This window comes from Emydura macquarii, unplaced genomic scaffold (genome assembly GCF_026122565.2).
Source record: "Emydura macquarii macquarii isolate MOO-44397 ecotype Brisbane River unplaced genomic scaffold, CSIRO-AGI_Emac_v2 contig_295, whole genome shotgun sequence".
Lineage (NCBI taxonomy): Eukaryota > Metazoa > Chordata > Testudines > Chelidae > Emydura > Emydura macquarii.
In genome coordinates this window covers 308,630-324,201 of record NW_027130432.1, presented here as the reverse complement: position 1 = coordinate 324,201, position 15,572 = coordinate 308,630, and the positions used below count along the sequence as shown (strand labels likewise).

Sequence of the window (15,572 nt, the reverse complement as noted above, 5' to 3'; positions counted from 1 at the left end):
ATCAAGGTCAGGTACAAACTGTCAGGACTGTAATAAAGGCTGTACTAAATGCAGAATACCAGAAAATTGCTTCATAAAATATATGGCCTTGTTCTGAAACCAAATGTGAACCACAGAAGCACATTAGAAGTGAGTATTTCAGGAGCACTTCAAATAGGCCAGTTATAGAACATAAAGTGACTCAGTTAATGTGATAATCTTCAGGTGTGTTTTTCCTAACAGTTTTAATTTAAAACTATGTTCACTTTTCAACAAAGCAGCTATAATATTTGTAGTTGTTTTTCTAACTTTAATATATTTTCTTAAATGTACAGTTTAGGGTTCAAATATCTTTTCCTGTTGGGGGCTCAATTTTTTATTCTAGTGCGTAGCTTTGGCCTTTAACAGGTGGACAATGGCAATATTAAATAAAGGCCATGCTGCAGAATACAATAAAGCCTCTTGCAGGAATTTTTTTCCCTTCTCCATTTCTCAGCGCAACCTAACTGTCAGATGGCGGAGACAACTTTACATCTTTTAGGTATTGGGGTAACAGAATCATTCCTGGAGCAGAAATGAATTCTTGAGACATTCAGTGAGCTCATTATTTCCCTAGAGATCTGTTTTGAATCTTGGACTTTTTAGACTTAAAAACTTTAAAATCAAAATTCATCATGGAAATCATAAAATCCATTCTCTCTGTTCCCTCTCTGAGACTTCCTGACTTTGATCAACCTCAGTGGAAGTCTTAATTGCACATCCCAATCCATGATATGCACAGAAAACTTCTCTGATTCTAATGTAGTTGAGACCATTTGAAAGATTCTTCTAACTTTCCTGTGAAACGTATTTTCCAACCCACATCACAAAGTTTGGATTCTTCCAGATTTGTGGTACCTTCTTTGAACTGGTGGAAAGCCCCAGATCACTTATGCCATGGCAATCCCATCATGCAACCTGGCCGATATTTAGGGCCCTACCAAATGCATGGCCATGAAAAATACACCATGGACCGTGAAATTTGGTCTCACCTATGAAATCTAGCTATTGTAGGGGAGGGTCAGGGTTTGGGGCACCACAGCCGAGGGCTCCTACCGTATGCTGGGCTCTAGCTTTCTTGGAGGAAGCCCCATAGAGCCCTATAGAATTTCCAAGACCAGTGTCGTCTTACTTGAAGGCAGGTGATTATACTTGATACTAAAGAAAAGAAATGTCTATAGTTGAGTGTATTGGAGAACTTCAAACACCACACCGCCACAGCGTGTAGTGCTTTTTAATTTTCATTAAAGAATACTCACTTGTGAACAGAAAACTGAAGCTATTAGCTATGATCTCTGAATTATCACACCGCTGTAGAGATCAGCTTGCCAGGCACAGTGAACCTAGTCAATGAAGTTGTTTGAAGTGAGTTTAGAAATAGAGCACCTTTTCCTGTGAATGCGGGCTTTTAATGCACAGATATAACTAGCATAAATAGTCTCCTTCCCTTCCAGTCACTTGGCAGGGGACTGGATCAGTGTCCCTATGCTTAGCTGGGATGGAGCTGCCTCTACATAGCAAGTAACTCTCTGGGTCTCTAGCCTTTAAAGGGGAAACACACCTTCCCAGACAAAGGGGCCTCACTGTGGTGACCTCAGTCTGGGTTTGAATCTGGCCTCAGAGCTGTAGGTGCCAGATAGGAAGTAGGTTATGGAAAACTTGGATCTAAAAAAATTTATATCCTCTTCTTGTTTTGATATTGGACAATTTGTGCTATAAGAGTATTATATATATGCTCACTTCAGGCAGCCTGCCTTTTATGATACAGTCTTTGAGGAAATGTTTGTCCAAACAAAACAAAAACCCTAGTTTTTCTTGGATACTTGAAATTTTCAGAAATCTGTTGATTCAAATCTGGTGCCTCACTCTGTTCAAGATCCAGCAGACTTTACATGTGTGTATTGCCACTGAAGTCAATGAGAGGTTTGGTTGCACAATTATGGGACTAGATCTTAAAATACAGTGTGTGAGAGAACATAATGAAAAAGCATTCATTATAACTTTTTCACTTCATGTGCTTAGTTAGGTATATACTCAAGTGCTTTCCTGATCCAAGCCCTAAAGCTAAAGATTGGGAGTAAAGATCTGGGAAAGAGTAAAGTATATTCAGGGTTATTCTCATGTTGATTTAGGTATTGTTGACCAAATATGGCAAGATCTTACAACTAAGATCTAAGGGCTAAGTTTTCATAATGCGTCCTGTAGACAAGAAGATTAAACATAATGAAATACCATGCTATTAAAAACCTTGGCATAAACAGAAGGATTACTGGAGCAAAGTGAAGTAACAATTGTTACGCTATGAATGTCAGTTATGATCTTTTTGAACCTCTGCTTAGACAGAATTTCAGACTATTTTTTTTCTGTATCTGTTAGTGGACAGTGTGTGTTAATTTGCATGTGTGAAGAGTGCAAGTATCTCTAGTATGCCTATACAGAATATAAGGAGAACACAGGAAAAGAGGTAACAGATTTTTAGGCAAAAATCACTGCTACACAAAAATGTTTTTACCGTTCACCTAGGTTTAATTTATTACAGAAACCAAGTGCTTGTAAATTTACCCAACTGACACTGCTGTATGAACTAAGTCTTTGTCTGAGGAATCTTGAGACAGCATTCAAGTCATGCCCAAGGTCAATTCATTTACATTCAGTAATTAAAAAAGGCATATTGAAAGGCAGTGAATCCTGAGTAGTATGCATGAAAGCTCATTTATCAGCTTATTATGACAAACATTTTATGCTATTAATGACTTTCCTTCAGACATGCTTATGCATTTCAGATTGCAAAGTGACAGGTTTGTTGGCTTCTTGAAGAGCTTTATTGAACTGAATGAGGTAGTTGGAAATCTTCTACATTTCCCAGTGGACTAGAAGATCTGACATGAAAATGTTCTGTGACATATGCCTGTAAGCTGGACATGCAAAAGAATTTTCATCTTTGTTCTGAATTTGCTGTGATGAAATTCAGATAGGTACAAGTAGAGGATTTTTTTTTTTTTTGGGTCTGGAAAAATGGCAGGGGTGGGTAAAACTCCTTACACAATTAAAAATCCTCTGTTACGCTAACTTTCAGACCTGCTTTCCCTGTATGAACTGTACTTCACCCCAGTTTGCACACTGTTTTTCACTATCCTGAGATCTTGGCTTACATATTGAAAATCTGCTTTATAAACTGTTGTACAGTCAAGAGTTCACTGCAAACCCAGCACAGTTTTTTAGATACCCTCCCCATTCCCATAAAAGTTTTAAAAGAAATTATAAAACGTGATTATTTAATCTCCTGCTCAAGCCTGCAAAAATGAATGCTAATGAATTTAATTCCACAGAATGAGGTTTGTGTGGCTGGCATGTGTGTCTCATTTAAGCCAGGAAATTGGACTTTGGAAAATCTTCCCACCTGTCTACACAAAATAATGCCTTTTTATAAATAAGAATTATGATTCCCATGGAACCAGTGCATAAAATAGTTCCAATGTAGCTGTAGGAACAGGAAGAAGTATAGCAGCCACTGTAAAACAAAAATTTTGCATTCAATAGCACCTGTTCTAGGATGCAAGATAGCCAGAGATTTCAAATTCAGGTTTTGTTTTCAAAATCCTTGTCCAACTGAAAGGATGATATCATGGCCAGCTGTAGCGTGCTCATATTCAATATTCTAATTCTTATATTAAGGCCACTCTACACCAGTGTGGCAATGTAGTGGGTTCATAAATTGGGCACAGACGTTTACACCCACTTTTACCCCCTCTTACATTGCTAGAATGGTCTAAAGAATTTATTAAGCATTAGAATTCAGGCCCCTCCTTCCAGCCTTTGAAATCTCTCAAATATCTTGTCCATCATTGTCAGCCTTCTAGGAGGTAACTGATATTTACTGTTTCATGCAGTCCCCGTGATGAGATTTCCCCACTCCATGCATAGTTCTCGTTGAGATGAGAGAATATCTCTATCAGAGACCACAACATCAGATCTTTTTATCTGAGAATAGAAATCTACATGGCAGATCATTGGCTCCTGTTGTTATAGGGACTGCACTACTGGCAACTAATCACTCTTTTCCAGCCAAAAGACCATTGTGCTATGCCTAGAAAAAATGCCAGGTTTTCAGTCGTCATATACATTGAAATGTTTTTGTTTTCTTATGGGTTTAAAGAGGGGAAGAATCTATTCTCAGGAAATAGAGATATTGAGGCATCCTGACAAATCCATTCAGGATTTGAATTCAGGACAATACATTAAAACTTGGAGCAATAGTAACTGTAACTGTGCTGCTGCAATGTCCTCCCCCAGCCCTAACGATAGCATGGCTTCCGAGAGTTACCAATATATTATCAATGCCTTTCAGTTGGCCATTGCAACCAAATCCCATCTTAGTTTACTTATTGCAAGAAATCCCTGCAATAAAATCTTGAGGGATGTTGTTCATACAATCCTCCCATGGGCTTTGTAAGAACTGGACAGTGGGTTTTGGGAGGGTGGGGGTGGAGGGGGAGACAGAGAGAAGACAGAGTAAGCCTAGAGCTTGCATGCGTCCCCCCACTCCTGCTTTGTACCCCAAAATCCAGATTTATCTGTTTGTCTCCCTCCATTAGTGGATATAAAGGGAAAGTTGGATTCAGGTTTGGGGACATTTATTCCCCCTCCTACCTGAAAACACTGAAATTATGTCCATAGATGTTTTAGAAGCTTCATTATACTCTAAATTTCATGCCTGATCAAAACATTTAGGGGCAACACAACTCTAACTGAAGTTTGTCCTAGCTATAGATCATGTCTCTGTCTGATATGACAGAATTTTCCCTTGCAAGAGAGAGAACAAACTTTTTAAAATGGCATATGTACTTCTTTTAGAAATCAAGCAATTTATTGTAGTACTAGGATAAACTTTTTTAAAAAGTGAAGGAATGAGTTAGGGAAGTTGACTGGACTGAAGAACTCAAGGACCTGAATGTGCAGGGGGCTTGGAATTAGTTTCTGTGATTTTCATTTAAAGTATCTGGAGCCTACTCCTAAGCTAGAGGAAAACCTCATAGGGAATATTAAAGGAACTGGAATATGGAAGTTGCAAGCCAAGGATTTTTAATGAATCCATAAACTCAGAGGTCAGACCTTATGACTGGAGAATTGCAAATATAGTACCCATATTTAAAAAAAGAAAAAAGTGATCAGGGAAATAAGCCCATTAGTTTGGCCTCAATTGTTTGCAAGGTCTTAGAACAAGTTTTGAAAGAAGAAAATAATTAAAAATATAGAGGTAAATGGTAATTGGGATAAAATACAGGATGGTTTTACAAAAAGTAAACCTTGCCAAAGCAACCTGATCAATTTTTGAGAAAATAACTGATTTTTATAGACTAAGGAAATGCAGTAGATCTAATCCACCTTGATTCCAGTCAAGCATTTGATTCATTTGATTCCCACATGGGAAATTTAGTTGAACTGGAGAACATGGGGATTTATACAAGAATCAAAAGGTGGCTAAAGAATTTGTTAAAGAGGAGACTACAAAAGGTCATGCTGAAAGGTGAACTGTCAGGCTGGAGGAAGATTACTACTAGATTTTTCAAGGGTCGGTCTTGGAACCAATCTTATTTAGCATTTTCAGAATGACCTTGGCACAAAAAGTGGGAGTGTGCTAATAAAATTTGTGGATGACACAAATTTGGGGAGTACTGCCAATATGGAGGAGGACTGGAATATCATACAAGGAGATGTGGACAACCTTGAAAACTAGAGTAATAGAAATAGGATGAAATTTAATAGTACAAATTCCAAGGTCATGCACTTAAGGACTAACAACAAGAATTTTTGCTCTGATCTGGGGACTTACCAGTTGGAAGCCACAAAGGAGGAGAAATGATGAGCAGGATGACTATGAGCCATCAGTGTGATGCAGCTGTGAAAAAAGCTTATGCCATCCTAGAATGTATTAGGTGTGATATTTCCTGTAGCGGTGAGGAAGTATTACCATTATATAAGGCTGAGACCTCAGCTGGAATACTGTGTGCAGTTCTGTTCTCATGGTTAAGAGAGGTGCAGAGAAGAGCTACTAGGATGATCGATTGAATGGAAAACCTACCTTACGAGAGAGGAGACTTAGGGAGCTTGGCTTGTTTAGCCTAACTAAATAGAGGCTGAGGAGAGATGTGATTGCTCTCTATAAATACATCCAAGGGATAAACACCAGGGAGGAGGAGGGGTTATTTAAATGAAGGGCCAATGTTGGTACAAAAATAGATGGATATAAACTGGCCGACTAGTTTAGGCTTGAAGTTAGATGAAAGTTTCTAACCACCAGAGAAATTCTGGAACAGCCTTTCCAGGGGAGTAGTGAGGGTAAAAAACAGAATTGGCATCAAGGCTGAGCTTGATAAGTTTATGGAAGGGATGGTAGGATGAGGTTACCTACAATGGCATGTGGTCCATCCATGTCTGCTATTGGCAAATATTTCCAACAGCTCGAAATAGAGCACTACATGGGAAGGGCTCTGAGTTACTACACAGAATGCTTTTCCGTGTATCTGGCTAGTGGGTCTTGTTGACATGCTCAGTGTCTAACTGATAGTCATATTTAGGGTTGAGAAGGAATTTCCCCCCTGGTCAGATTGGCAAAGGCCCTGGTGGATTTTTGCCTTCCTCTGCAGTGGTGCACCAGTCACTTGCTGGTTTGAACTAGAGTAAATATGTGGTGGATTCTTTGTAACTTGAAGTCTTTCAATCAAGATTTGAGGGCATCAGTAACTGAACCAGAGGTATGGGCCTAATGCAGGAGTGGGAGTGGCTGGGTGAGGTTCTGTGGTCTGCAATGTGCAGGAAGTCAGACTAGATGATCATGATGAGCCCTTCTGGCCCTAAAGTCCGAGTCTATGTATTATGCAAATACACAGAAAATCAAAATGAACACTGCATGCATCCAAGAGAATAATAAAATTAAAAGGCCATTTCTGAAATATAATTCCTATTTACTGTAGTAGCAATTAACCATATGATGCATAGGATGGCAATGGGAGCTGGCTTGCCTTGAAAAGACAGAAGTGATAATAGAACTGAGGCAGATTGGGAAAAGGCCAACATGTCGCTAAGACACTTTCTGCAGAAATGGCCTATTGATGTCTTAATAGCAATAGTGTTGTGCTAGTGGGATTTTTTTTATAAGTGATGCAGCAGAGGTTTATCTATATTACTGACCTGAAAATGGCCTGGCCTTGATGATTATGGCCAAGGCCCCTGGAATTCTGCAGCACTCAAGCCAATTTCTACTGTAGGAGCAAGAGGGTTTAACACAGATTTTTATAGATTCTATGCCACTTTTATACAATAATATGCCAGATTAATCTCCTATTGGTGGCATCATTCCAGGGAGCCTGCAGAAATGTTCTCTTCTAGACAAATACAAACAACTGTAAAAGCCAGCATTTTTGAAGTTAGACACATGAAATTGCCTACCTACATTTACATGTGTTCTTTACTTATGCAAATACACAGTATGGTTACCCAGTGCCACATCAGGTATTTGTGCATGCATATATGGTCAGTTAGCCATCTTACTGTGCACATCAAGTATTTGTGCATAAACTGTCAAATGGAAGTGTGTATCTGGAAATCTATACAGTCTTAACTATTTTAAAAATAAACTTGAAAAATACTTGGTTTGTATAATGGATCTTTTTGCTTGTTAAAAAATTCTTCCTTTTCCCCATCTCGTTGCTTTTCTTCTTTCTTTGCTATCTCTTTCTCACAGTCTCCCCTAAGTCATCTTTCCCCTGCTAATGTCTCCTCTTCACTTTTCTGCTTCCTCTTGTTCTTCTTTACTTGCCTCTCGCCTTCTGTCTTATTCCATCCTGTGTGTTCTTTCAAAAGTGCTCTTTGAGTTAAATGAGGGAAAAATAGAAGTGTGAAAAGGCATGAAGATTACTGGGCAGCTTAAATTTGTCTCAGTGTCTTGTACTGAGCAATGCTGTGTTTGCCACAAACATAGAATCACAGTAAACCAAACTGAGCTCTGACTTTAGCAATTCTTTTCCCCACCCTACCTATATTTTTTTAAAACTTAGACTATGGCCATAACTGATTCATATTCATACTGCAGAATAGACCTGGACTAACCCCCTGGAGAGAAAATAATATTTAATCATTGATAAGGATGGTTTAATCATGCCTGACCACTGCTAGTGTCTAAAACATAGTGAGTGAAACGGAAGAGTTCTCGGAATGGTGCACTGTCAGGACTTACTGTAAATCTTTGGCAAGAATCGAATTATACAAGAAATGTGTGTGCAGTACTGCATCTGTTATAAGCAAATAGTGAAATAGCTTATTTTAATTAACATGAATCCAACTTATACATTTGTCACCAAAGTGTGGATTAATAGTTCTGTGACTAGAGATATGTATTTATATTTTTAAGGTTTAATTGAAATACTGAGGATTGAAGAAGGGCAGCTGAGCTTGAAATAATACCAATTTGAATCAGTTTGTGTTTAGTTGCAACATTACTGCTCTCTTATGGGGTTGGCTTTTGATGGTTTGTGTGAAGGGAGCCACTTACTTTGCATAGGCTCTACAAAACCAAGGGCTGGCCCTGTTTTACTCTAAATGGAGGCAATCCTATTCAGTTCATCTGTAGTACAGAATGACTTTGAATGACAGTCCAAAAGATAACTATATAAAATCAAGAAGAACCTATTGTTCTACAGAGTTACTTCTACAAAGTTAATATAGCCCTGAACTTTTGACTGCCATCATAATCTCCATTTGTCAGTTGTCACATTTCTTATCCTTCTTTTTAGCAGCAGAATGAATTTCTGTAGCAGGTTCATTCAGGATCAGTGGATTAATCACTAGCTGGTTCACCATTCACAGCTTCAAACGTATAGGACATTTTGAGACCCATTATTCACTGGATGTGTTTTGCTTCTACCTAAAAGCTTAGGTTTAATGTTTTATCAAGGGGGAATGAAGAAGACCGACATTTCTTGCCTGAACACTATTTTTGAGGACCACAGTTAAACTAAGGGAGGGGGGTTGGTTACTGTGGTATTCATGGGTGAGGACAAACAGGACTCAAATGGATATAAATGGTGCTTGTTCATTGAAGCTGACACACTTACTGTGTAGTTGTTCTGAGCCCCCGGTGCTGCCTAGTGTCATTGCATAGGAGCTCCCTGAATTCTAGCTTTGAGTAAGCAGACCGCTGAATATGTTACATTGGGCAATTGACTCACTTAGAACTTTAGCTGAGAGAAATTCGACCCATTCTTCTTTTGTATAGAGGGGAATAATTTAAAATGGTCAGAGAGCCATAATTTGAAAATTATACACAAATGATTACCAAAGCAATCTGTAGGAAGCGAATTGCACCCTATAATGTCTTCAGTAATTTTGCTGTGCAAGATGTAGTGCATATTGATTTTTCATTTTACAGGTTTGATAAGGCTTATGAAATGTTTTAGTTCTTAATCCGAAATATTTATTCAAAAAGGTTACAAGGTGCCAAGTTTGAAGATAAATTGCTTTTTTTTATATAAGATCAACATTTTGAGTTTTATTTTTCCACACACCATACTGGGGCCACTCATGCTGTGCTATTTAAACTTTAACCCTGTTGCTTCAGGGGAAGATATTTCAAAGTTATGAATGATGGGTTGGCACCCAACTCCCCTTACTGCCAATGGGAATTAGGCACCTAATTATGTTTTTGAAAATCTCCCCTTCTCAAATTTATCTCCATATCACACAAACCTGGTATTATCTAATTTGTAATATTATAGATTATTGGAAGCCTTTAAATACAGCTGATACAAGATGCTGTGAGTAGGGGAAGTGTCATTTTGACACACTTTAAATGTGTGTTAGTCTGTACACTATATTGTACAGTTTTGTTTTGTTTTTGTCATGGTAGTGCTAATGAAAAACTGGATACTTTTTAAGGACACTGACATTTCAGTCTATGAGCTGTTGCTAAACTCTTGCTTTTGCTAATCACTATTCATTATTTTATGTGTGATTGTTCACCTGAGTCATGACTCATATTTGTGCTCCTAGAGTTTGTTACTGTAGCTTTTATAAACAGGTGGGAAATTAGAGTTCTCCAGATGGTGTGCACAAAAACAAATGTGAACCTTCTGAACCTTATTTACCTGAGTATTCATGTGATTATTACTGTCATGAACATCCCTGCAAACAAACAAACATCACTCATGCAGATATTCACTGAAAACAAAAAGGGTCACAAATAATATAACAGTGAATTGGAGGTTTTTATTTTAATGAATATACAAAAATACATATTTACCCAGCACTACATATTACTCTCAGATAACAGTTGCATATTCATAACCTGTGACATAATCTATTTCAGGGACTAGATTTACAAAGGTGTATAGGCTCCTAAAGATGCAGGTAGATGCCTAGTAGGATTTTCAAAAGCACCTAAATAGACTTCAGTGGGAATTAGATGGTCTTTAAAATAGCACTAGGTGCTCATTGGAATCTTTAAGACCTAAGTAGTTTTGTAAATCTGACCCTAGATTTTTTTTTCATGGAAGTAGAGATATAAAGAATATGGCCAATATACTGCATTTCAGGTACAGGTAAACTGACGTGATCATTTAGAACGTATGTTCTGTTCATTATGGAATATTTTTGTTTCAACAGCTTTTCCTGGGCATAGGTTGCTGCAGAGAGAATACAATAAAGCAGTTCAAAGAGGAAGTTTAAAAAGAAAGGAATAAAATGTAGGTGAATTTATTTGGAACTAGAATCTTGCATTTCTGGACTGGCTAACTGTTTTATGGGGCTGCAAATACCACACTTATTAAAGGATACAGTAAATAGAAAATATCATTGGTGTCTTGGCTTGTTTTTGTACACTAAACTTAGAGAGGTAAACTTATCATGTCATTGTCAGAACACCAATTGTTCTTGTCCATTTTCCTGACTCTGTACAATAAATGGCAGAAGGAGAAAACACTTGTAAGTCTGGTATTTTAATTGTAAACACAATCCCATTACAAGATTCTTGGAATCTTACCATGTGTCCTTTACCATCTATTTCCTATTAACAATTAAGATTTGAACACAGTACGAATAGAGTTTATATTGTGTTATGATGTATTTTGCAGTGTTAATAGGAGCATTTTTGTAAACCTTCTCAACAAAAATTGTGTAATGTATTCCCATTGATTAGAGATTTTGAGGGGGTTTATCCCTCCCCCACCTTCCCAATACACTATAGTTTTAGGCCCAAATAGAGTGGTGTTTTTCCTTTATAATCTTTTTGACCAGCTTTGATCCTTGACAGCTTTGATGAAGCTACTAATTAGTTTTGTGTTTCATCTGTGTTAAGGAAAGAGATTTATTATCAGTGGCACAAACAAGTGCTACCATAATTAATCTGGCAGCAGTTTTCATTGCAAACATCTGGTTTTCGTGGGAGGAAAGTGCTCTCCACTCGACTCTTGAGAATGTTTGAGAGCATTGGGGCACTCTGAGGAACTTGCAAGCCACCCACTAAAAATCTAAAGGAAACAGTTCCCACAGACAACCTCCTGAGTTACCCTTATGTCTCGAAAGAAAGCAAAGTCCATCTTTTTTTTCTGTTAGAAGGAAAGGGGGAAAAAACAAAATGGAAGATGTGAAAATGAGGTATTGTTAGCAGGCAAGCTACGGAGCAAATGAAACATTCTAACAAAATAAGATATAGAGCTTCCATTTTCAGATTTGTGCACAAATTTCTGCTTAATATCACTGCAATAGCTACATAACCTAATACAAGTGATGTTTATCCCCACTGGAAAACTGTTTTTATTCTTGAACAGTTTGTTTTATGGGTAGGCCTCTACCTTCAAGTCCCTAACTTTTTTATGTTTTGTGGCATATTTTCTTTTAATGGATAACATGATTTCAATAATATGTGCATTCCCTTGCACATTCTGAAAAGAAGGTACAGTTGTCATTGGGTGCTCAACTTAAGTATGTGGCTGACTATTTGCATATGCAAAACACTTGAATTACCACCACTGTGAGTAAATTTTCACACAAATCATATTTAATATGCAGTCTCAGTCAAAGACTATAGTTTCTGACCAAAATCAGTACAGCAAGCAATTTTGGAAGAATCCATTGCCTCCTCATATCAATTTATATTTAGTGGTTTGTGGTGTACCAGAACTATCCCTGAAGTTTGAATTGGGTCTGATAGTATTCTTGGCACCTTAGCCTAAAAATCCTAGGAGAGCGCTGCTGTGCACTGTTAAACTGCTGCTATGATCCACCCCAGAGGTAGCTGTTTACTGTGATGGGTGGTGGTTACTTTATTTATAGGTTTTAACATTTATAAAGTGTTTTGTGAAAGCAAATATAGCTTTGCTCTATGAATAGAAGGTAGCTTTACTAATTCAGATACTTTCAGAGCCTTTCAAGTAAAAGTTTGTGTATATTGTTCTCATCGTCGGCATCTTTAACATTTGTAAAAGAGAGATAGTGGAGAAAGAAATGGAACTGTATTGTACTTTTCTTTGCATTATATGCATGAAAAAACCTCATATGCAAAATGTATAAAATCTGTTAAATCAAGTCCTTGGCTCTTATCTCAATATTATTCCCATTTCCTATCTAGTCATTGATTTACTTAACAGACTTCCTCCTCCTCCTTTTAATTTATATTATCATTTTCTATGTTGATAAATCTGCTGTCAGAAATAGTTGCTCCTCATCAACTCCATCCAACCAGTACAGTTTTTTACATGTAGCTTGTAATTGGCATCTTCAAAAACTAGATAGAAATGTATAATAATGGGAGGGAAAAGGAAGCTCTTTGTGTTCTTACACATTGCTTCAGTTCAGTAGCTTTTGTCCTTTGGAGGGCAAAGATAGAGGTAATAGTCTGAGTCCCAGAAAAATCAAGCATAAAACACTTTCACATCACCGATTATCAAAAGGAGGAGAGGAGAGGTTCATGTCCTCTGCTTGGGAAACTGAAGTTGTGAATACAAAAACTCTGTTACAGACTCTTCAATAGCCATCTGTGCCCTATCATGAAGCTCCGTTATGTTTTCTGTTTTCTGTTAAATTTAGATTAAATTTAGAGCCGTCCCTACGGTAGGGCAAACGGAGGTGAATGCCACAGGCTCCGCACTTTGGGGAGCCCCACGCTTTGCACCAATACTGGCCAGGAGGTGGGCAGATGCAGCCCGCCTCCCAGTTGTGATCCAGGACCAGGTGGGAGGCGGGCAGCTGCTTCCAGGATCCCGGCTCTGTGTTGGGACCGGCTGGGAGGCAGGCAGCTGCAGCCTACCTCCCAGCTATGCACCAGGACCGGGTGGGAGGCGAGCGGCTGCCACCAGGGTCCCAGCTTTGCCAACTATCCCCCCCCCCCCTCCCCCCCCCCCCCCCCCCAGGAATGGCCCTGTTGCTAGTAAACCTTTGGACTCCTAGCACAAGACAGAACCCTTCCCTTTAAAAGTCCCCCAGAACATATAGGCTAATAACGGTACTTTCAACCAAGTCAAAGAATGAAATTATTAATGTACTGAAAACTAGAAAATGAATCCAGAAGTGTTTATTTCCTGGTCTGTAGGTTGATGTGCTAACAAAAATTAATTGGTGTTTTCATTAAAAAGATATATGCACATCCAGAGATGCCCAGCACAACTACAGAAAAGGGAATACAAATGTACCATAAACTCCAGTCCTGACAATCAGTGTGTTCCTTGCAATGCCACAATTAAATCCAGAAGACAGGTGAGAATACCACATATACAAATCAGTTGAGATAAGTGATATATTACAGACTTAGGGAAGTGTAATTGTCTTGTCAAAATCCCACATTACCAGTTAGTTTGGGCTTAATGACTGGTTTTGAATTTCACTGAACTTCAAAGACTGGGAGAGGTTTTCAAATCTGATAGGCAAAAATGAGAAATGATGTCAGAAGTTATTCTCAGCCAGATAGAAACACTGAGTTACTGTCTTATTATTGCAGTGTAATATATCACCAGGAGCAGATAAACAAACCTCTTCTGATTAGTTTCCACCTCATTTATCTACTTTGCACAAATTAGCTATTGTCTTTGATATCTGGAGGTGAAACACTCAAAATTCCTGGTATTTGCAGACAAGTAACAGTAATATTTCCATGTGCACAGATCTGCACAGCATGCTGCACTTCACAAACTGCTGGCTATAGTTTTGGATTGGGTTTGTGCATATGCACATATGCCACGCAGCCCCTTCAGTTCCCACACAAATATTTCAGCTGAGGAGGGGGAATACATACACATTTACGTCTAGGAGATCCTCTTTTACACAGCAATCCATTTCAACCACATCTGTCCAGAATAAAGCAATGCTACCTGCTGATTTAAGATGGAGTGAAGAGAATATCCTATCCAATATAAACTGTGGTGGGAGTTTTCAGTAGAAAGGATATAATTACCTGAATTGGTGCTGTATTTAGCTAAACCTATGTGGCTAATGACCCAGTTCAATAAAATGTACAAAAGAATTGTATTCTAGTCGTTGGAACCTGAAGTTTACATCTTCTGCCAAATAATTCCACTGGCACCATGTCACAATCAATATTGATTTAGAGGGTAGATTGCCAACAGCTTAATGCATTATCTTGTTTTTTCCCTCCCCTCCTCCCTCCATTTTGCTGGCCTTTCATCCAAGTCCTGATCTACTGCAGTCCTTGGTTATGATAACTCAGTGACCTGGCATTTGAATTAAACTATTTAGAAATCATTAAATGATATGGGTCAGGTATTTTGTCACTGGCATTCAGTACCAGGATTAAAAGATGAACAGAAAGAAAGAAGCATGAGGAGGAGCAAGATGTCACTTATGGAGACAAAGAGCATAGAATGTGGCCTACTGTGTTACAGGCAGAGGGATCAGAGGGGAAACACATTGGTGTACCACTGTGGAAGAAGCTTGCCCTATAGGGTGCTGTGTTCCCAGAATTTGTACTCACTAAATAGAGGGTAAAGCTCTTATCTAGCACATTTTTAAGAGCACTAAAATTCATTGCAATTTATGGTGACAATTCTTTTATACATATTTAAGTTAATGGAAAAGTTAATTTTCAGCAGGCCTCTAAAAATTGTGATTGAATGAATTTGCATGTTTATGTGAAAATTAGGTACTGTTTTTAGCTCGTTGCCTAAAGAATTTAAATGCACATTTGCCTGTACTCATTTGCATGCTGAAACAGTTTTGCACATGCACATTAAGGCTACGACTACACTGACAGCGGCAAAGTCGCCACTGTCAGATCGATTTCTCTGGATCAACTGAGCAGTCAATGCAGACCCGCTCAGTCGATCCAGAAATCGATGTACTAAGACCACCTTTGCAAGTGGTGTAGCGCTGTGTCAACGGGAAGGCGGTGCACGGAAGAGGAGCCCAGAAGTCAACAGGAGTTATGCAAGTTTTTTGCGTAGCTTGCGTAACTCCCGTCGACTGCCACTGAATCCTGGAGGTAAGTGTAGACAAGGTCTTAGTCACATTTTGGAAACACATTAAAAATTTGGCCCCAGATTTAAGTAACC

At 38.5% G+C, this 15,572-nt stretch overlaps 1 long non-coding RNA gene across 1 annotated transcript in view; it reads left to right on the top strand.

Moving 5' to 3' along the window:
* Positions 1–10,897, top strand: part of LOC137153884 (uncharacterized) — a 139,453-nt gene extending 128,556 nt beyond the window's left edge. The window contains exon 4 of the long non-coding RNA XR_010919926.1: positions 10,678–10,897. This is a non-coding gene — a long non-coding RNA (uncharacterized lncRNA). The remainder of the gene's footprint in view (positions 1–10,677) is intronic.
* The last annotated feature ends 4,675 nt before the right edge of the window (positions 10,898–15,572 follow it).